Raw genomic sequence first — 23,639 nt, forward strand, 5'->3', positions numbered from 1 at the left:
ACACTAGAACAGTGAACGCAAGAACTCAAGGAGGACGTCCGCAACGCGACCAAAGAAATAGAAACAGATGTCCAGACAATCGGGATAGACGCTAAGCTCGCTCACATGCTGGAAACGAAAAGATCCATACTGCAGAGATGGCGTACCCAGAGACTCAATAGAAGACTTACGAAAAAGATCGCACTACTGAACAAGGACATTGAGCACCACTGTGTGGTACTCTCCAACCAACAATGGGACAAAGTATGCGCAAGGGCCGATGGCAGCATGACATCGGGAAAAACCTGGAACCTGCTCAAACACCTTAACAAAGGTCAAACGAGGAGCTCCCAGACCAAGGCGGCTGACAAGATAGCGAAACGCGAACTCAAAAACTCCAAAGAGCAGGAATTTATGGCAAGACTTGCCGAGAGATACATGTGCCACTCTCGAGCAGCCACCAAACCGATGCACCCGATACGGGGGCCGATGCACCCGGTTCCCCGTACACGGGAGCGGACAACCCCGGCCTCGGTGAACCCTTCACCCTGAAAGAAATCAGAACCGTCCTTCAAAACCTGAATGGCACATCGGCCCCAGGTCCAGACGGTATTCTTAACAAGGCCCTTCGTAACCTGGACGAAGACTCCGTCCGGTTCCTAGCGGATCAAATCAATCAGGTCTGGGCTTCCGGCAGGGTCCCGCCGGAATGGAAGAACGCCACCATGGTTCTCATCCCAAAGCCCAACAAGCCCTCGGGCGTCGAGAACCTCAGACCCATATCACTCACGTCGTGCGTGGGTAAGGCGGCGGAACACGCCGTTCAGAACAAAATCTCCAGATTCCTCGAAAACAAGGGAGTGTTACCACAAACCCTCATAATATTTAGACCAGGTCTATCAACTCAAGACACCATGATTTTAATCAAGCACCAAATCATTGATGACACCAATAAAAACGTCAAGGCTGTTCTCGGTTTGGATCTCGAGAAAGCGTTCGATAACTTCTCTCACCAATACATTGTGGACGTCATTTCCGAACTGAACCTCGGAGCTAGATTCCACGCGTACGTCAAGTCATTCTAGGATAACAGGATGGCTACGCTCCAATTTGCCGACCTCTCCACAGAGACACTCTCACTGGGGAGCAGGGGCACCCCCGAAGGCTCGGTCATCTCCCCTATGCTTTTCAACCTTGCCATAGCGGGCTCGAGCACACCGCATACGCAGATGACATCACCATGTGGGTCTCCAAAGGAATCCCGGGCATGGTGCAAGACATCTTGCAAGAAGCAGTGAACACCGCAGAAGAATTTCTAATTCCCGCAGGACTCAGATGCTCGCCTACCAAGTCGGAGCTGCTCGTACGCAGCCCCACGCAGAAGGGCCGCAGGCCATACTCGTCAGACTTCGATTATAATAAGGAAATTACCGTACGAACCAATTAGGGACACGCCGTACCGTGCGTCGACAAAATCAGAGTCCTCGGTATGATCGTAGAGACTAAAGACGTCAATGCCTCTACGATTCAGAAGCTCATCACCAAGACCAACAATGCTATAGTGCTCATCAGAAGAATTGCCAATAGACACAGGCGCCTCAAGGAACATAATCTCATCAAACTCATACACGCGTTCGTCAAATGTCACTTCGCATACGTTGCGGCAATGCTCAATTGGTCACGATCCGAAAGATACAGACTTAATGCCCAAATCAGAAAGGTCACCATGCAAGCCCTCGGCATCCCGACCAGTACCAGCAACGAGAAGCTGGGGCACCTGGGCATGCACAACACCCTGGAAGAAATTGCCGGAGCCCAGCAGCGCGCCCAGCTTGCTAGGCTTTCGGCGACGCCTCCTGGTCGCACGATCCTAGGGAAGCCAGGCTTTGCTCAAGGAAACATAGAAAAAGACTTCGCGGACGTCCCACGGGACATCCGCGCCAAGATCACGGTCCGACCTAAACCCAGAAAGGTACACCCCGAAAACAACACGGGCAGACGACAAGCGAGAGGACAATTCTTCCTTAACCAAGCTTTGGCGAACCGCGAACGATCAGCTTTTGTGGACGCGGCGGCATACGCGGAAAACAAAGCTTTCGCAGTGGCGGTTGTGGACGGCTGCGGATCCACAAGACATGCAGCCACGGCAATTGCAAGGAAGCTTGAACAGGCGGAACAGGTTGCGATCGTTGTTGCGCTCACCGACGACAATCTTTTTCACATCTACAGCGACTCCAACGCCGGTATCAGAGCATTCCAAAAGGGCACGGTCTGCGCACAGGCTCTAAGAATGGTCACAAAGAAAGAGATGAACAACCACGTCATATACTGGTTCCCGGCACACTTAAGACCAAAGATCGGCGACGTCGCCAACCTTAACGAGGCGGCACACGAGGCTGCGCGCGCGCTTACAGACCGCGCGGCTTCACGCGACCACTCAGAGAACAATACAGTAAACACTACTACCTACATTGTAACGAGTATAGCACGCCACACCGCACGATCACTCGAGCTCAAGCGGTTACACTCAGAATGCTACAAACAGACACATACTCCACGCAAAACAGACTACACCACTACATGCCTGAGCTCTACGACAAGTCTTATTGCACCGATTGCAATACATCTATCAACGTTATCATTTACTCTGGCCTTGCTCGCAAGCTCACATAAACTCCGAACTGGACAAGCGCAAGTTTGATAAAGCATTCCAGAGCGAAGAACTCGCTCCCCAACTCTGGGCCGTCCAGCAGGTCCACGACGCCGCCATGAAACTCAACCTCCTGGTTCCGTCGTGGGAGACGCCCTCTCCATGAGAGCCCAAAGCTTTAGTGGCCTGCAGGACCTTGAATAAAGTTGATTTTCTTCCTTCCTTCCTTCCTTGGCTCGTAAAACCCTCGAATTCATTCATTCATACTGCTATCCGCTATGTTTTCCGGAGTCCTAAAATAACAGAACCAGACAGCAACCTGAAATTCGGTGAAAATATGGGCAGTGTTAAGTGTAGAGCATGCCACACCAGGCCGCACGCATCGGCCTAATGTCACCCGCACACCGTATACGGTGTGCGGGCCACACCAGGCCAAAGCGCGGGAAGATATATCTTCCCGCGCTTTGATCATCACTTTAAAGCGCAGCTACAGCGCATTCTTGCGCGCACGAACTTCTCGAGTCACTCGCCCCACTTTCTCGCGATATATAACTGTAATATTTTGCCAAATGAAACTGCATTCGCTCTAAGTCATGATTTTTTTATGGAATTTTACGTGCCAAAACCACTTTCTTATTATGAGGCACACCGTAGTGGAGGGTTCCGGAAATTTCGACCACCTGGGTTCTTTAACTTGCACCTAAATCTAAGTACACGGGTGTGTTCGCATTTCTCCTCCATCGAAATGCAGCCGCCGTGGCCGCGATTCGATTCCGCGACCTCGTGCTCAGCAGCCCAACACCATAGCCACTGAGCAACCACGGCGGGTCTAAGTCATGATGAATTCTTAGTAAAACTAAAACACTATTTTAAAACACCCATGTAGGATTATCTTACTCATTCGTTCAAGACGTCAGTGTGTTCTTGTGCTCCATTTCTTGTATTACTTTCTCTTTTTTTTGCCATATATTGATGTTCCTTGCCCACATGGCTTTGTATTAGGTTATCATCGAGCTCCCTGTACTGCCTTGTTTTGTTGTGTTCTTTTATTGTAACATGCTATATCCGCTGGAATGTGTGTTTATTTCAGCAAGCATCTACCATTTGAATTACGCATTCTAAATAACCTTGATATTTTGTGACAACCATTTTAATGGCCATGGGGATCTTCAAGGTTTCGGATGTGTCGTTGTACTCCTTTTTACATTTTTTCCTCCATATGTTCTTGTATTTATTCTAACAATTATTATCTGTTTGAATGCGTGTACTGTGACTATCACTGATTTATTGTATCACCCCTACGTAATGACCGTATGGGCCTTTAGGATATTTGAATAATGTGTGTCGGAAATATAATGTTAGTCGATAGTAGAAGTAACTATAGGGTTGCAAATATTTAGTGAAACCTCTTTTATTCGTATTTTGCAGGCATCGTGGAAGGTTCGTACTTGATTTCTCTCTTGTCCTCGATGAACTACAGAGTAAAAAATATTTAGTGAAAGTAAGGAGCACGTTAAGGGTAATGCTTAGGCAAAATGCTTAGGCAAAATGCGATGTGTCTGGGATATTTAGGACCTTTGCGGTCGATCATGTGTTCAAGTGCTCCGGAGCTTTACGGGTGTGTTTTTACGAGCGGCACATAATTTAGCACGCTGCCCAGGCGTGACCACCAAATAACACTCCGATCACATTTAGCGAACAGGGGTGTAACGCTATGGCATACATATTTGTGTGCATGCTAAATTTGCAACAATGATGATTTTACCCAGCTGCCCTATAGTAGGAACAATGAACACAGCCGAGATCAAATTTAGCGAGGCATGCATTATGGCCAGTGCTCTGGTGAAGTAACAGGTACGTAGACGAATTGCTGCCTTTGTAAAATTTACATAACAACATCGCCCCGTCGGGCTGTGGCAGGCACAGTGACGCGCGAAGTTAGTAGAAAAGAAGCGCACCAACTACGCCCTTTTCAAGGTCTGCTTACTTTCGTTGCCTAACGAGTGCTCGAAAGCGTTATATGCGGGCGATATTTCTTAAGGGCGAGCCATATGCGGGCAATATTTTAAAGTATGTGATGTAAATACATCGAAATGAAATTCCTATAGCAGCTCATCGAAATAAGCAACTTCGCTGGAAATTGGCTTGCGACTCGGTGAAGTCGCATAGGCCTTCTGTCTTTGCTTTCTTTTCCTCCGGGGTGCCGACGCATTCAATGCTAGTCGCGAGAAACATTGCGGAACTACGTATATCTCCAGGAAAGATAGCTACCAAGAATACCTACACTGTGTTGCGATTGCTTTCGTCAGATACGCTGCTCCGCATGCAGCTGACTGTAATAGTTCTGTGTCTTGGCCGTCAACGTAGGCGTATTGTGGGACTCCACAGTCGCATTCGCATGTGACAAGAAGAACTGGCAGACTCAACTCCAGTTGACATCTACGCAAAGCGAAGCATTCTTGGCGTGACTGGCTCCTGAATCGTGTGTATGTGTGTGTGTGTGCACATGAAGTGTGGTTCTCGAGGTACAGATATTAGTATTCAAGAGCGGCACGTCATACGTAGAACTGATTTTGTTTGCGCCGAACTATAGACAGGATGGATATTATGTGCATATATTTACGTGCAGCACATCATACACATATTATTTGGTAAAATTTACGGCGGTGTTAACCATTGTGACGTGTTGCGCCCGTGGTGTTTCTGATGCGTCAGTCTCTCCTAGCGCAACGGCGGGTCGAAACGCGCCAACCGTCTCAACGCGCTGTCCTGCACGCGAAAACGAGTGTTCTACGCCGCTTGTCGAAGCATGCGTCCGTGGCGTGCGGCGTTAGAGGCCAGATACGTACAAAAAAAGTGCCTGGAACTTGGCAAGAAAGCGTCGCTTCAAGAACTAGCTTGCAAGTTTCCTTACTTGTCGAAGCACTAAAAGGTACGCAGCATAGCTGAAGTTCTCTCATGGCGCTTTAAATTCATGATGTCATTTATGTGTCGAAGAAAATATTTTTACAAAAAACGCATGTCTACCTTGAGCAGTTATCACGGTTCTGAAACATATAGCATGAAAGAGGCAAGTCAATACGTGTCTCTTATGACAAATCAAGAACATGATACGACCTTGTTAGTGTTCTGCCTCGGGGTAGCGTTTGGGCCAGGAATCCTGAAGGTTTAGGGATGCGTACGTCCCGGAGTTGGAGCGAGCGAAAAACGTTTGTTTACATTAGCTCCAGATATGGAAGCCCGCTGTATGTATAGGGGCCTTTTAAATGTGTGGGCTCACTACATGTCTGAGCGCACACATGTCAGCACAAACTCACCGCACCAAAGGTGTCCACTCTTAAACCAGTCGTTTTCCCTGGGCGACTAGACGAGCGAATTTGATGACTGTTTTTAGGCCGATCATAATGGTGGAACCGTTCGCAAAATTCCACCAATAGAGAGTTTTAGTTTACGGGACGCAAGCGGCTTGCGAGCGCAAGAAGTAGGGGCGACGGTACTGCGCATGCGCGGACCCATAGGTAGGGGTCTGCGCATGCGCAGTACCGTGGCCCCTTGTTCTTGCGTACGCAAGCCGCTTGCGTCCCCTAAACTAAAACTATCTAATGATGTTGCACCGTGTGGGGATGCGCGAGAGTCGCGCGTCCCCAGACATCTTGTTTTCCCCCATCTCCTGCAATCCCGCTTCGCCACGTGGCCTGCGTGACGCCCGCGGCGGTCGGAGTGGTACAAGCGCGGTGCGAGAGATGGCGCGAGTGTCGCGCCGCTGCGCGGTTACTTGGGTTCGGGAGAGACAAGGCGCTTCCTCTTTGGGACGGGACAGCAAGCGGGACGGACGTGCCGTGCCGCGCGTGCGCCGACCCATGCTTCTGCGAGACCGTCTCGCGTGGCCGCCTTGGAATGCGCCACCGTTCGCGTGACAGTACGCGCGAACGACCAGGCGTTGGGATCCAGCATGGGGCGAACATATTCGCTCGCTATGCGGTCGCGGTGAGTCAGACTTCTAGATTTGTCGCGCGCCCATCGGCATGTTTTGTGGATAGCAACTCGGCTAGCAGGCATTGATCTATGAAAGGTGCAATAAATGCCCTTGTGATTGTTTGCACTACTGTGTTGTCGTTCCTTTGTCCCAAGAGCACGGAGGAGAATCCCACAACCGTTCCGCCGGACTCCACCTCCAATGTTGCGCGATCGCCCCCGTGTACGACGCAACCACGTGGGAAGTAGCAACCTGAAGTCGACGCATTTCCCTCGGAAGTCCTTGACATTGGCCAGTTGCATCAATAGACCGCTCCCTGTTTGCAAACAACGTGACGTCACTGCGAGTGCCCCTTCCCACCAGCCGCACCCTAGAAGTAGGCGCTGGTTGACAAAAAAAGTTAATGCAACCAGTTCTCTCTGATAATAGCGCTGCGTTTTCCTTTGAATCGAGGTTTTTCGATGGCTAATCCCGATGCGGGAGGAAAATTGGTGTTTATTGGGGCTTGGTAAATGTCGTAGAGCGAGGAGGAGTAGTGTGCTCAGAATTCAGCAAAGAGTAGAGGGCTTTGCGGAGGGAACTTGTCGTGGGTACTCCCGTGTCCTCTTTTCTTTCTTTTTTTTAGGAAACTTACGCCTGGCATAAATACTTTGAAATCGTCATGCTGGTAAAGATAAGAGGTGGGAACGTGACAACGAATTTCAAGACAATGCAAGGCAAGGAAATTGTGGGGTCCTTTTCGTCTTCATCGAGTCAAATAAAACCGCCTCAGCGAATAATTTTCGGCTTTTATTGGTGTACACCGAAAACACGGATCCCTAGTCATAGCCTGCGGGCAGAGGCTCTTGCGGAGCATGCTTTCTATGCTGTCGGAGCTGCAGGTAAGCGAATTAAGCGAGGCTGACGCGCACGCGCAGACAACCGCCGTCCAAGAAGAAGCGACAGTTCTGCGGAACAAGGGAATTCAGCTGCACATTCCTTGGACACCGAGTCACGTGAGTGCCGGAAAGAGTGAGCGAGCGGGCGTGTTCACGCGGGGAGCACTCACCCCGCGTTCACCTTGCCCCGTTTCCGTTGCAGCCCGATCGGCAGAAGATGTAGACGCTGTGGACGCTGATAGTGACTAGGAGAGAAAGAAATATTTATTCAGAACAAACGTAAGTTTAGGGCTATGGGGAGGTATACGAAGCTTTAGATTTTGCACATCCAGAGTTAGGGGACGCAAACCATCAGGCTTACCAAAGAATGCAAAGAAAGTACAGAAGAACGTAAAGAGTCTACGATGAACTTGGGGGTTCTCGCGTACGCAAAGTCGCTTGGGTACTCTACGTCTAGAAGTCTCTACTGAGCCGCCCACGGCGGGGTTTCACTTGGAACAACCAACTACCCTGTTGTTATGAAACAAGGTGCCAGACTGGGCTAGTTGATAATCCATGATGTACACAGGGCGACAACAGACAAAGGGCAGAAAGGCACGATGGAGACGCACTTCCAGGCGCAGTTGTTACGCACTTCCAGGTAAGAACAGTTCTTTACAACACGTTCCAGAAGCACCCGCACTGCACATTTTCCGCACAGCTATGAAAGTGATTCTCCGCATAACCTCTGTATGAATATGCCACAACAAAAAAATATGGATGTAACAGGAAAGGCAGGGAGGTTAACCACCGTCCGTTGATACCTAACAATGCAGCTCGGCCTCCTCCTAAGAGGAAACATTAGATCGGATGCTCCTATCTAAATACATGTAGAAGGAGAATTCGTTTTTCTCAGCAATCACTTGACCTATTTGATGAGGTTTGTTGCATTTAAAAGAAAAACTTACGTTCTAGTGATTCGTTTTTCTCAGCAATCACTTGACCTATTTGATGAGGTTTGTTGCATTTAAAAGAAAAACTTACGTTCTAGTGATTGTTTCTTTCGAATTTTCGATTTAGGTCGTCAATATTTTATTGAAAAGTGGCAAAAATCGAAAATTTTCAGAAAACGAAACAATGAAGTTTACAACTCTGTAAATCAGCAATGAAAATTGATATCACAATTCTGTGAATTGCACTTAATAGTACATCTACAGCGGACAAATTTCATGTTACACATAAGCCTCAGAAAAGTCATTATTATGGAAATACGGCTTTTGCAGAACCCTTGTACATAACATAACCAATTCACATGAGATACAAATAGACATATCGAATTTGTCTGCTTTCAATGGTGTAATGTATGGCTCTTACAGAACCGCGATATCTGTTCTTGATGCAGTGCTACTAATTTGTAAACTTCGTGCTTCTATTTCTTTCGAAGTTTCGAATTTTTCAAGATACCTTAAACAAAGTTTGGGCCCTAAATCGAAATTCCGCTTCTAACAGACACTAGAATTTAACTTACTCTCTCAAATGCAACAAATTTCATTAAAAGCGATCCATAAGCTATCTCAGAAAAGCGTTTCCGCGTTTTACATGTATCTGAATAGGTGGCGTCGGAGTTGGGCCCGAGCTAAAGCTTCCTCTTAAACAATTTGCCTAGGGATCAAATGCATGAATAATAGCTGCATTGCCATTGCCAAAGATGCTGCAAATGAATTCTTGAACGCTACGCACTGTCAATACAAGTAAAATATGTATTTTTTGATAATATATTATACCCGTATGTGCCAAAAATTGTCCCCAACATAACTGATGTCAATGCTTCCATGTATTTTTTGTCTTTTTAGTAAGTAAAGAAAATATCATACGAACTTCAGAACTACATCACTTCGAAACCAGCAAAGCCGTGCATGCCGCTGATATGAAAAATGTAAAGGCCATGAAATGAACAAGTTGAGGACAAATATGTTAATGAAACTTTGTCAGTCAAGATCCTTGTTTACATTCTCGTGCATATGCAACGGCCAGTGAAAAATCTCAATGACGCTACATCTCATTTGTTACAATGTATTACGCAGGAGCAGCTGTCACCGCGGTCGTGTATAGTGAGTAATTGCACCGAAATTATAGTCGTAACAGAGAGCACGTATAAAAATCAGCAGTTCTGCAGAATATACGAGGGCGAGTCAAATGAAAGTGAGCCAATGCGAATATATGACAAATGAGCCTCCATGGGCATTTAGACATTTGTCCCATTGACTAACGAGTCGCGTAATTCCCGCCTGATAAAGCTTCTTGGGTTGTTGCTTCAAAACGTCTGCAACTGACTTTCACGTCATCGTCGAAGACGAATCTGGTTCCCTTGAGCTATATTTTCGTTTGCCCGAAAATGTGGAAGTCGCAAGGCGACAGGTCTGAGCTGTATGGCGGATGTTGCAGCGTTTCCCGCTTGAACTTTGCCAGTTTTGTATTAACCACATCAGCGACGTGGGGACGGGCATTGTCGTGGAACAAGATGACCCCATTCGCCAATTTTTCACGTAGTTTGTTCTTGATTGCTATACGCAGCCGATCCGGCGTTTCACAATATCGGAAACAATTGATAGTCTCTCAAGATTTAGCAAATTCTATCAGTAATGGCCCCGGACGATCGCAAAATAAAAGTCAGCAACACCTTTCCGGCGGAAATGACGGCCTTTGCTTTCTTTTGCGGTGGTGAATTCGAACGTTTCCATTGTAAGCTTTGCCATCGTGTTTCAGGATCGTAGTAGTGACATGATGGTTCGTCTCCGATCACAATTGCAGACAAGAAATCGTCACCCTTATTGTGATACTGGATCAGATGAGTAAAGGCAGTGCCGAACTTCTCCGTATTCTGGCGGTGTTTCAAAATCTTGGGCATCCATTGTGCACACAAGAGCCGATAATCGAGATGTTCATGAATTATGGCGTGAGCGGTGACGGTGAACCGAACCGTGACTGATGTTCACACGCTCTGCCAGTTCCTCAATGCTTATCCTCCGTTCTTGTGTCATCAGCTCATCAACCTTTGCAATTTTGTTAGGGGTGATTGCATGATGGCTTTGGTCGGGTCTGGGATCGTCTTTGCAACTTTCACGTCCTTCTTTGAACCGTTTGTTCTAACGCTTCACAGTGGCCAATGAAATGCAATGTTCAATGTACACGGCAGCCATACGGTGACTAATTTCTTTTTGGGGAACACCTTCAGCTGTCAAAAACCTCACGGCACCACGCTGCTCAACTTCTGGAGCGTTCATTACGTCACGCACCCATGTTCAACCCAGTGTATGAGCGCATTAAATAACATTTATTTTCACACCTGCGTGCCACTTTTGTAAATGAGAGATGCCTGCGTGCTACGCGCAGGCCTTGCAGATAATGAACAGAACCATAATTGCGCGGGGTGGGTAGGCTCACTTTCATTGGACTCCCCCTCGTACATTAGAAATGCGGCGATACAATGGAATATACAAATGCGAAGATACAGCTTGTTAAAGGGCAAAAAAGTGCCACTGGAAACAAAGTTCACTGCACTTATGGACAAAACCTCGCAACAATATGTCTAAACATACGTATAAGTCTCCAATAAATCTACGTATCTAAGAAAAAGTCACGGTATATAATGGGTCAAACAAGGCAAATAAACATGTTGCGCAATCACAGATTCAGAGAATCCTAGATCCCTCCCCCATTCCATCCACTCCCCCCGATGTATCGCGCGCGACGGAAAACGGCGCGCTTGCTCCTCACTTTTCTCCCTTGCGCACACAAGACTGAGCCATTATCGTCGGCTCACCCATTCCCCCCCTTGCCCCACGCTTTCACTCGCACATACACTATGCGGCGCGCGGTCACGATGTTATCGCCCTTGGACTTTATGCGGAACATGCGGGCGACGGCAGGAATGCGCCTAGAGTGTCCATATGAATGCTATCGCAATAATATAATGTATCCGGCAGCTGAAGCGTCCCATGGTCCATTACTTTCCGCAGAAAAAGTAACAAAATAGAGGAGGAGGAAAAGCTTTATTTGCTCTAATTGCTTAAAAATTGGCGGTGGCAGATGTGGTCGGCCGTCGTCACGGTCTTCTTCCCCATGTGCGCAGGGTCGGAGTGCGGAGCAGTGGGAGAGGGTGCTCTCCAGCAGCGACCCGAAAGTCCAGTAACAAAATAGAACTTTCACCATGCGACAATTCGCTGCGCCGCAACAACTTTTTTTTCTTTTGTGGGGCGCGAGCACCGTAATGAAAAAAAAAACGCAAGGTATGTTGGTCACAATCGAATGCCTACTTTGGGCAACTAATGTGGCTATTAAAGGGATATCGAATCGAAGAAAACACGGGACGCTTGGTCCACCATGAACCATGCGTATACTGCTCGGTATCCTAGACCGACGAGACAAGACTTTCTGGAGAGGTTGCGCTCAAGCGAACGCGGTGCAATCCGTCGAGTCCCCACAGTGATGGCGGCGAGCGACCATTGTTTCTTTTTCTCGTCTGCTAGCTAGAAAGCGTCCGAAGCTCTGCCAGGCGAAAATGCACTCGGCCAGAGAAAACCGAACGCGCACCGAAGTGCGCCGCGCGGTGGTCGGGGCAACACGAGAAAAACGCATGCGCTCTGGCTGGCTCTGGCAGCCCGCGGGTAGGGGAGCGAGAAAAAAAAATTGAAGAGGCTCGATGTGTCCTCGCGATTGAAACTCAAAGTAGAAAAAATAAACAAGAACGTAGTTACCTTGGCTGGCTTTAGTGTCTTCACTGGATGCTTTGGCGCAGGTGAAAAAAAAAATGTGGATATTTTTTTATGTGACATGACAGCACGAATGAACCACCACAACGCTTCGTCTCATCGGGCCTCGCTGCGGGCTTTGTCAACTTGTCTGATAGTGTGTTGATTTGGCTTGTCTCGTTGTATGGCCCGATGTACGACTTTGGAAAAGTTAATGAACCTTTGGCGTCAAATATTTATGCGAACATTAAACTTACAAAGTTCCGCAATTGAAAATCTAAAGCATACATTTGGAAATGTCAATGCACCTTTCACATCAAAAGTTTATGAGAACTTTATAGCCATAAAGTTTCGGAATTGACACCCACGCGCTCGGAAGATTCCATGATAGAGTGTAGATTCCGCGGCCTGCGCGACCTGCCGCGGCGAGCCCGTTCGCCATCAAAACGTCCTTGAAACTTTGTGCTCGGATGGGGGTGCTTGCGTTATGTGACTCTCTGTGAATGGGCGTTGCTGCGAGATCCAGCCCGAGTTCGCAATTTTTGCGGTGAAATGGCCTTTCGAGCGTGAAAAAGACGTTCTAGACAAAATCCAGAATGATTTCCGGCGCCGGGGGTTGCTTTGGTCGGTGGTGCATGGACAGCACGAAAAAATTTCGGGGGGGGGGGTGCGGGGGCTGAAGCGATATGCGCCGTGGCGGCTTCGACGGGCAGAACGGGCAGTACAACGGAAATCAATTTTCCATTTTCGTGTTGCTGGTCTCCTTCTATAGAGCGCCCCCGCAGGGGCGTCTGCGTCAGCAGGCGTTTGGTGTGTTGCGACACCACGTACCCGAGCACACGAGGGAAGGACCCTCCCGCGTGTAGCCGTGCGCGGCTTAGCCGTGCCCGGGGAAAGGGGGATCCTGGGGGTTGAGCCGATGCCGGGTGTTCGGACCTTTAAGGCCCCCCGGCGGAGGCAACACACCTCTTTGGCCTGTGCTTCACGTAGACGGCACCCCCGGACTTGACCCACCCGGGGGAAATCGGCAGTCGCCTTTTCCTGTCCTCCTCTCCAATCTTCGTCTTTCTCTCTCGCCTTTTTCATCTTTCCTGTCTTCTCATCACTTCTCCTCACTTCCTAGTTTCCCGGCGGCGAGGGTTAACCTTGTGTGGCTAGCCAGCCTTGGTTACGCTGTATTTGGTTATAGCAGCGATGTACGGCTGGCGTTGGCAGGGTTTCTCTAGGAGGAACTTCTGTCACATCCCCCTGTTGGACTCCATGGTGGGTGGCCGGCATCGCGGCCGAAAGCCCAACTGCACTTATGGAAAACGCTTTTCCTAAACTCCCTGATCGCGCTCAGAAACGAGGGCGAACCGAAGAGGTCTTTCAGTTTTTCGGACGCCAAGTCCACAATTTTCCTCGTTTTCACGTGATCCACTCAGAAAAGCCAGCGAAACAAGTGCGAACAATCTCACCGTTCCTTGTATCGAAGTCTCTTACCGAAGTTTTTGGTCCAGGATATAAGGCGTCGAGGATGGTTAGCGGTGACCTCCTCTTGGAGCTTCGCGATCAGAAGCAATTTGAGAAACTGCCTAAACTAGTATCATTTGGGGAGACCCAAGTAGTAGTAACACCGCACCGCACGATGAATACCTCCCGCGGCGTTGTCTCAGACGATGATTTGCTGGAGCTCACTGAGGCTGAGCTCTTGGAGGGCTTCAGCGAACAGAATGTTATAAATGTCAAAAGAATTAAGATGAGGCGAGATGTTAAAAAAGATTGCGACCAAGCACCTAATACTCACCTTCAATTCAAGTGTCCTGCCCGAGTCAATCGAGGCCGGGTACATCAAGCTCCGTGTAAGACCGTACGTGCCAAATCCCCTTCGATGTTTCAAGTGCAAGCGTTTTGGCCACAGTTCGCAGAGCTGCCGAGGCCGCCAAACTTGTGCGAAATGCAGCGCGTATGAACGCTCCTCTGAAGCTTGTGAGAATTCTCGCGGTCGTGTCCATCCTGGAAGAAAGAAAAAGAAATCGTAACTATCAAAGTAAAAGAGAATATCTCATTCAAGGAGGCACGCAGGCGGGTTTCATACCTGCCCAAGAAAAGTTTTGCCGATGTGACGCGTCAGGGGCCAGCGGCACAACGGCCACCGGCGGCTGTCCGACCCACAGCCAGCGAGTCGGCGGTTACGCCATCTGCCCCCGCGGCGGTTGCAGCTAGCGCTGCTCCGTCAACCCAGCAGACGGGGTCACCGACCCCGAAGGTAGGCGCAGCCGAGGCTGCCCCAACCTCCCCGGCCCCTTCCAGCGCTGGCAACAGCCGGCGCAGCCAAATCCCCCAGGGAGCCCCATCGACCTCCGGGCTGGCGGGCGCAGGGGTCTTACCCTCCAAGGCGGGACCCTCCCTGGTAACTTCTCGCTCGGAAGAGCACGTGTCCGGCGCCTCACAAGAGGCAATGAACACTACACCTATCCTCCAGGCGCACCAAGCACCTAAGGAGCGGCGAGGCTCCCTCGAACGCTTCAGAAAGGGAAAAACCCCGATTACAGGGCCTCGAAAGAGCTCTGCAATCTAAGGCATAACTTCCGTTTCCATACACACAGCACCTATTGACTTTCAATATGGATACACAAATAATCCAACGGAACGCCAGAGGTCTTCTTAGAAACCTTCATGATGTGCAGGAACTCATCCAAAAACACAATCCAAAAGTGCTGTGTTTACAGGAAACACACTTAAAATACAAACACACAAACTTTATCCGACAGTAAATAACTTTTCGCAAAGATCGCGATGATGCTGTCATATCATCGGGCGGTGTCGCTATTGTTATCCATAAGAGCATTGCGTGTCAGCTTTTACAGCTACAAACGCCTCTTGAAGCAGTGGCGGTTCGAGCTGTTCTCCTAAATAAACTCATCACCATTAGCTCTGTTTACATACCCCCACATTACAAATTAACGAAACATGAATTCCAATCCTTTATAGATCAATTGCCAGAACCTTATGTTGTCCTTGGCGATTTCAATGCGCACAGCTCCCTGTGGGGCGACTCTCGTATAGATGCGTGAGGTCGTCTTCTTGAGCAGTTCCTTTTTTCTTCTCGTGCGTGCCTTCTGAATAAGAAGGAACCCACATATTACTGTCTTGAAACAGAACTTTATCCTCAATTGATCTCAGCATAGTCTCCCCGTCTATACTGCCTGAACTCGAATGGGAAGTTATGAACAATCCTTACGGGAGCGACCACTTCGCTATACTGCTGAGAACATATAAAGGAAGCGAATATCTACCACAGGCTCCTAGGTGGAAGATCGATACAGCCGACTGGGAGAAGTTCCGAACTCTCACTAGTATCTCATGGAATGACATGTCTTCTTTAGGAATTGATGCTGCTGTGCAGTATTTTACAGCCTTCATTATAGATGCTGCATCTAAATGCATATCAGAAGTAAATGGCTCGGGATGTAAACGGCGTGTCCCGTGGTGGAACGATGATTGTAGGATCGCTCGTAAATAAACAATACAAAGCGTGGGGGTTGCTACGTGCCTCCCCCTCTGCGGAGAATCTTATCAGCTTTAAAAAAGTAAAATCCCAATTCCGATTCCGACATGGGAGCAGCCAGCGGCGAGCCGGGGGCCCCAACGGGTCTCCACCGGCTAGTCCCTCAGGACCTCAATAAAAGTTCATTTTCTGTCTGTCTGTCTGTCTGTCTGTCTGTCTGTCTGTCCGTCCGTCCGTCCGTCCGTCCGTCCGTCCGTCCGTCCGTCCGTCCGTCCGTCCGTCCGTCCGTCCCAAGGCAGGCGAACCCGCTTACTGGCCAGGAGAGAGAGTTGGCAGAAGTCTTTATCAGGTATCAACTCGTATACAGATGAGGCCAGATAAGACGGCGACAAACATACTCCCTCCCTTTGGTAAACACACAAGGCGATACCCTGCAAGACCAGGCAGATTCACTTGGGGAGCATTTTGAGAGCGTGTCAAGTTCAACCAATTATTCCCAGTCTTTTCTCAAATATAAACAAATGGAAGAACGTAAGCCATTCACAAGAAAAAGTCGAGAGAATGAGCCTTACAACCGTCCCTTTAGTATTGCCGAGCTGAGAGATGCCTTGATCACATGCAAGAGCTCTGCCCCAGGACCTGATAGAATTATGTGCGACATAATTAAGAACGTACACATTGATACACAACTGACTTTACTTGCACTTTTCAACACTATCTGGGCTGCTGGATGTCTTCCACTTGCATGGAGAGAAGCGATTGTGATTCCCATTCTGAAGTGAGGTAAAGATCCTTCGTTGGCGTCAAGTTACCGCCCCATAGCCCTCACAAGTTGCATTTGTAAGCTGTTTGAGAAAATGATTAATCGGCGACTCATACATTTCCTTGAATTAAACCAAATGCTTGATCCCTTTCAGTGTGGCTTCAGAGAAGGGCGGTCCACAACCGATCACCTTGTGCGCATTGAGGGAAACATTCGCGCCGCCTTCCTACATAAACAATATTTCCTATCCGTGTTCCTCGATATGGAGAAGGCGTACGACACAACGTGGCGCTACGGAATCTTGAGAGACTTGTCGGGAATGGGCATCCGTGGCAATATGCTCACCCTAATAGAAAGCTATTTGTCCAACCGTACATTCCGCGTGAAAGTCGGGAGTGTAGTTTCACATCCATTTATACAGGAAACGGGTGTACCCCAAGGAGGTGTGCTCAGCTGCACCCTCTTTATAGTTAAGATGAACACACTCCGCGCTTCATTACCACCAGCTATATTTTATTCCGTCTACGTAGACGACGAACAAATAGGTTTTAAATCCTGTAACCTTGCAGTGTGCGAAAGACAAGTACAGCAGGGATTGGACAAGATATCTAAGTGGGAAGACGAAAATGGGTTTAAAATCAACCCCCACAAACGTTCTTCTGTTCTTTCTACAAGAAAAAGTAGCCTGGTACCAGACCCGAGCGTGGAACTATGTGGAGAGCAAATACCTGTCAAGAAAGAGCACAAATTTCTAGGTGTAATACTTGACTGTAAGCTTACTTTCATCTCGCACATAAAATATTTCAAAACTAAATGTCTCAAAACAATGAACTTGCTGAAAATTCTATCTCACACAACATGGGGTAGCGACAGGAAATGTCTAATGAATATTTACAAGAGCCTCGTTCAATCACGGCTATACTATGGTGCCATAGTATACAACTCTGCCACCCCGAACGCACTAAAGGTGCTGGATCTCGTCCACCACCTCGGTATCCGTCTGGCGACAGGCGCATTCAGAACTAGCCCGATCGAAAGCTTATACGTAGAATCGAATGAGTGGTCACTTCATATGCAGAGATCTTACACCAGCTTTACATATTTTCTTAAAATGTACTGTAATCTTGATCATCCGTGTTCTAAAACCATTAGTGAACCTTTAGCACAATCGACCCTCAGTGAGAAGGCCTTTTTCACTGCGCGTGAGGGAGCTTAGCGTGGAAATGGATGCCCCACTCTTCGAACACCGCTTGATGCCTCCAGCGAAGTATCTACTTCCATGGGAGTGGCAGGAGATCGAACGTGATATATCTTTTGTAAGGCTTACAAAACATGCACCAGAACTCGAACTTCGGATGCATTTACATGAACTCCAATCGAAGTATTCTTATCCTGAATTTTACACCGATGCATCAAAATCGCATGTTGGCGTGTCTTACGCGGCTGTTGGCTCCTCTTTTTCTGAATCAGGTGTATTGAACCCCCATACCAGTATATTTACCGCAGAAGCCTGTGCAGTACTGTCTGCGGTTAAAAACATAAAGAAATTAGGACTAGAAAAAGCAATTATATTTACGGACTCGTTAAGTGTCATAAAAGCGCTCATGTCGTTAAGAAAACACAAAAATCCTGTTCTTATTCAGCTTTAATCGTATTTGTGCAATATTTATGCAGCTCGTAGACAGGTAATAATATGCTGGGTTCCTGGCCATAGATGCATTGAAGGTAATGTGCCGGCCGACCAAATGGCCACATCAGTCACACCTCAAGCTGGTAATACCACCACAACTATTCCTGCCACAGACCTCAAGCCTTTTTTGTGAACCAAACTGCGAAGACACTGGCAACGCTCGTGGGACAGCGAAACAAATAATAAGCTCCATCTGATTAAGCCAAAGTTAGGTTTCTGGCCCTCCGTTACTAAAAGAGTTGACGTCCTATTCTGCCGACTCAGAATAGGACACACATATGGTACTCACAATTTTCTATTGACTGGCAATGAACCTCCAACCTGTGGTAGATGTGGTGAGCGGCTCACCGTCCTCCACGTCCTCGTGGAGTGTCGGGAAGCCGAAAGAGAAAGAAGGGAAAACTTTCCTCCAGCATACCGCTATTGTCTCCCTCTCCATCCTGCTATGTTTATTGGTAAAGAACCCCTTTTTACCACCAAAGCTGTCCTAGGTTTTTTTAAAAGAGGTGGTCTTGCATGTGAATAGCCCAAAGGTTTCGTAGCGTATCCTCTCTACAGAGGATGCCGCTGTGATAGATGTTTTATATAGCACATGCCTCCAGGCCCTTGTGTCCCAAGGGCTCTAAGTAGGCAGTAGTGCTCTAGCATATCTTATAACCTTATATATTTTTACACATAGTATCATTCATTCTTTTTAAATGAATCTTAATGTTCATAGTACACGTCAAAGGTCATCGCCATAATCTTATTATACAGATTATACGCACTTTAGCGCGACCATTTTTAAGGCTCCTCTACAGCCACGTCGCACCAACTTCATCGAACTCATGATTACACTGCGAAGTCATTACCGCGGACATGACGCTATCTGGCCAAACTTGGCCCTTGCGCCATAAAACATCAAACCTTCATTCATTCATTCTATAGAGCGCGTCTTCTGCCACGCTCTTCTGCGGTAGAACGCACCGTTTGTAAAAAGAAAGAAACAACGAAGATTGGCCACGAGAAGGTGCAGCCCAGCAAAAAAAAAAAAAAAGAAAGCTTTGTTGCGTTCGCCACTGGGCCAGACCTATGCGTCAGCGCTCGTGACTCGGCAAAAAGCGGCCGCAGTGGCGCCCGCAAGTTCACGCTTCTAAACACGTTTCACACAGTTTCGCCCGTCGAAGCCGCCACAGCGCATATCCCAAGAGGGCTACCTCGCGGCTACATTCGGATATCGCCGGCGCGCAAGGAGTAAGCGCGGAAACATGCACGCTTGCAGTCTCGGAGGGACGCGCATGTGTGCAGGCGTCGGTCTCGACACCAGGGGTTCACCGCTAGAAGGGGAGAAGGGTCGCTTTGCCACGCGCTCGCGCATCCCGCAAACTTTTGCTGTTGACTGTACGTCCTCACTTGCGCAAATAAGCGTGCGCAAGGCGCTTTGGCGGCAAGAATTCTCTGCCGCGCGACCGATATCCCTCCGCTGCCGCTAGAGCGACGGCCGCTTCTTCAGCCTCGACTATCGTACAGCCTTGTAGTGATGCGCTGGTGATCTCGCGTAGGTTCGAATCAATCACCGTTGCTACCGCGTTGCTGTTGCTCTGCCCCGCTGCTCTGGCGTACGTGGCTGCGTCCACGTACACTGTCGTTTCTTGGGGTGCTAGTGTCTTTTGTAGGTATTCAGCCCTCGCTTCTCTGCGTGCTTTGTGTAGGTTGGGATCCGTGTTCCGGGGTATGGGGGCTACTTTTAGTGTGTTGCGATATTCGTCCGGAATTGTTTCGGTCCTCTGTATCTCTTGAAGTTGATCGGCGCAGTCTAGTTTCTTCAGGAGCTCCCTGCCAGATGAGGTCTGCTGTAGTCTGCGTTGTTGGGAGACTAGTTGCGCCTCTTTCAATTCGTCGAAGGTGTTGTGTAGTCCTAAGGCTAGGAGCTTTTCGGTTGAGGTGTTGTGGGCACGGGGCGTTCCGCATACTCCGCTCCGGAGACCCCATAACAGAACGACAAACAAAAGAAGAACCAATTAGGCATACGATAGTATGGACGCCGGGACACACGGGAGTGGCAGGGAACCAAGAGGCGGACAGGATAGCTCGAGGTTACACTTATTACCGAGCATCCAACATAGGCGACCTCGAGGAGACCGAACCTGTACCCCAAGACTATTCGGCGATACTAAATTACTACAAGGGCTGCAGAAAGCGGTATCCACCACCGCACAACTCCCTTAGCAGAGAGGACTGTCGCGTGGAGGCAGCTACAAACGGGCTCGTACCCGAACCTAAACGTACTCAGCAAAATTTATCCCACACAATACAATGACAAATGCCCCTGGTGCCACGAAACACCCACGCCGTATCACATAACGTGGGCATGCCAGAAGATAGACGTGCTACCCATTATACCAAACCCGAGTGCGGAGCAATGGGAGGGAGTGCTCTCCAGCGATCGCCAGGTCGACCAAGAAGGTCTGATTCGGCGAGCACAACTGGCAGCAGCATCCAGCGGAGCCCTGGACTAAGGGCAACCGACCGTTGTGCTAGAAGATGGGCGATTCCATCTGAAGACCGCAGAAGACCAGCGAATCTAGAGCTGATAAAGTTTTTCACTCACTCACTCACTCTGCCGCGCGAGGATGGATCCCGAACCCATTTTTTCGCGGTGCCACGTTTCCGCAAACCCGAGCGAGCCAATCACACGCGCCGAAGTCGTCACGTGAGCGGTGAGGTCAGTGCTCTCGCCCGTGAGCCCGACCGGCGCGCGCGCCGTGTTTTCTATTCCCGCCGAGCCCGACTGAAACGTGCGGGAATTCTCGCGGGCTCCCGAGACGTCTCTAGAGAGGGCGAAGATTCTCGCTTGCCCGTCGCTCTCCGCGACCGTGAATGCGCAGGCTGCCGGCCAGTAGCAGCCAACTCGCAGTCGGAGCAGCAGCGAGGCATCCCTTCGTAGGAGGCCGTGCTGTGGAAGAGGCCGTGGAGGCCGGCCCTGGGATACCCGTTTGTCCGGGCGGCATCGCCTTGGGAAAGCCACCTCGCCAGCCTGTGCCTCTTGTGGTGAACCAGAGACTCTGGAGCACCCCCTGCTGGCCTGCCCTGCTCACCTGCAGCACCGCGGCCGACTTCTGCGAGAGTTCCACCGCCTGGGGCTCCCATGTTCACGACAGGAAGATATCCTCTTCCCCTGTCGTAATCAGCTACCAGCCTGTCTAAGTGTCGTCCAGTACCTCGACTCGTCGGGGATCTCGGCGAGACTATAGGAAATTTCTAGGAAGACGGATGGCCGTTAAGCCATCCCACCACCTCGGGCTTCCTGATCCGCCACTACTTCCCTTCCATCTCTACGACCCTCTACCTTTCTCCCTCCTACCCTCTCTCTCTTTTAATCCCATCTCCTGCACCCTGCTGGCGCTGAGCCGTGCTCCCGCATGGGTTGCAGAAAATAGTGCTAGCATTTCCTCCTTCCCCATAAGAACCACTTCTCACCGTGAATGCGCAGTGGTGTGGCCTTCGGCACGTGGAAGCGCTCCGCCTTGCGAGCGCTTATTTCCGAAAGTGAGGACGTACCCTTAGACAGTTACCAACGTCTACCTCTTGTTTGTTTGTTTGCCCCCTGACTATGGCTCCCACTATAGGGTATGAGCCATAGTCCTCTACAAATGATCATTTCCTCCTCCTCTTCCTTCTGGTTAGCTCATTTGTTCGAGCGACTTACTGCCCCAGAACGGCGATGGGTGTGCGACGTGCCCTGAGCGAGACAAATTTTCTCAAACTGCGAGGCTTTCTTTCCGAATAACACATATACATTTCAGTGTTGCTACGTGCTAATTTCGGCTGGGTGGCAGGCTACCCTCTCGAAAAACCTTTTTTTCTCCTTTTTATTTCTGTTTTTATTTATTTAAATTACCCCCAGGGCCATAGGACATTAAAAAGGGAAGTGGTTACAGAGTGGCAGTGTAAAGGAATCAAACAAGCGCAGTGAATTCTGGTAATACAATGATTCTCCTGATTGCAGAACGTTAGCTAGTGTTTCGCGGAAAAGTTTGTTGTCGGTGATGGCTACGATACCTGTAGGAAGGTGGTTCCATTCCTGAAATGTACGGGTGATGAAAAACTGAAAGAAAGACTTCGTGTGACATGAATCAATTCCTTTGTATTTCTGCAGAACTAGTTTTCAAGCTCTGTTCGAATAATGAATCAAGGAGCATCCAATGGAGCCCGAGAACGCGTGGGGGAAATGTATTGTTATGCACCCTATTTATTTATAACAAGGGAAATGTAAATGATTGTGGACGAAAGTACGACGACGCAGATGGGAGCCGAACCCGCATCTTGCGCGTGTGCTGCGCTTTACCAGTTAAACTATTGCGGTGCCATCCTCCTGTCCGCTGTCCCGTGTGTTTCTGTACGTGTATACGATTGATCCTGTCAGTCAGGTCGAAGGCGGCAGATGCGGGAAACCCTTTCAACCGCAGGCACCATGCAATGTTACGTAGGCGCCTGAAATAACTCGCCAGGCGCTGGAGTTGTGTGCCTTGTGTCTTGTGTGCCTAGCAGCTTTTCTCTTGTTATGATTCTTTATAGATAACTCCACCCTAAGAGAGGCGAGTGAGTGAGTGAGTGAGTGAAAACTTTTGAGTCTCTCAAGAGTTTCGCGGTTACGAGGTCTCCGTCGTCTTCATCTTCTTGGCGCTGGCGACTTGAGACTTCTCTTCAGCAAGGGTGGGCCCCTATTCCAAGGCTCCACTGAGTCGTGATGCACCGTTCGCGTGCTGCACTAGGGCCCTTTGGGCCGTGAGCTCAGTGCTGGTGAGCCGACTCTCCCATTGCTCCGCACTCGGGTGTTCGTGTTTGTGGAATGCTTTGTTGCGTTCGCACTCCCAGGTGATGTGGTAGAGTGTAGGTTTGGCACCGCACCAAGGGCAGGTGGCCCTGTATTGTGTCGGAAACATCTTATTGAGAGGCGACGCCAGCCTGGATCGCTAATGCGAAAGTACTGTGGCCTAAAAATATTGTCACCCATCGTTGGGCACGACGAATTTAGGACCTTGTTGCGAGGAGCGATACAGTTGCATTGACACTTTTGCCGTTGCAAAACTACGTTAAGCTGGTACGGCGCGCAAAGCGATAAGTGCCATCTCTATGCAAGTGGACATGTGGCTAGTGGTTGTTGTTGTTGTCTGGGTTGCAATACATGGGGGCGCTTCGTTTGCCCCGTCTTCTCCGTTTTGCGCATGCAGCATGCGCGCGAATCCCGTGCACTCGCACGAGCTGGACAAGCCAGGTTACCAGGCCGTTCAAGCCCGATTTTGAGCGAGGACCGAGAAATGTTCCGCACGTCGCCTAGGTCCAATGTCGTGGTCTTCTTAAAGCCTTGACGACACACCTCAGCAGGTTGGTACGAACGCTTTCTCCTTGTCGCTGCCCCAGCGCGCTGCCAACAGTTAGCTTTTGTCCGATTGGTGCCATCGCTTCAGTTCTAAATTTGTTCTTGACGGAGATCGTGGGCG

Source organism: Dermacentor variabilis, chromosome 5 (assembly GCF_050947875.1).
Source record: "Dermacentor variabilis isolate Ectoservices chromosome 5, ASM5094787v1, whole genome shotgun sequence".
NCBI classification, from domain to species: Eukaryota; Metazoa; Arthropoda; class Arachnida; order Ixodida; family Ixodidae; genus Dermacentor; species Dermacentor variabilis.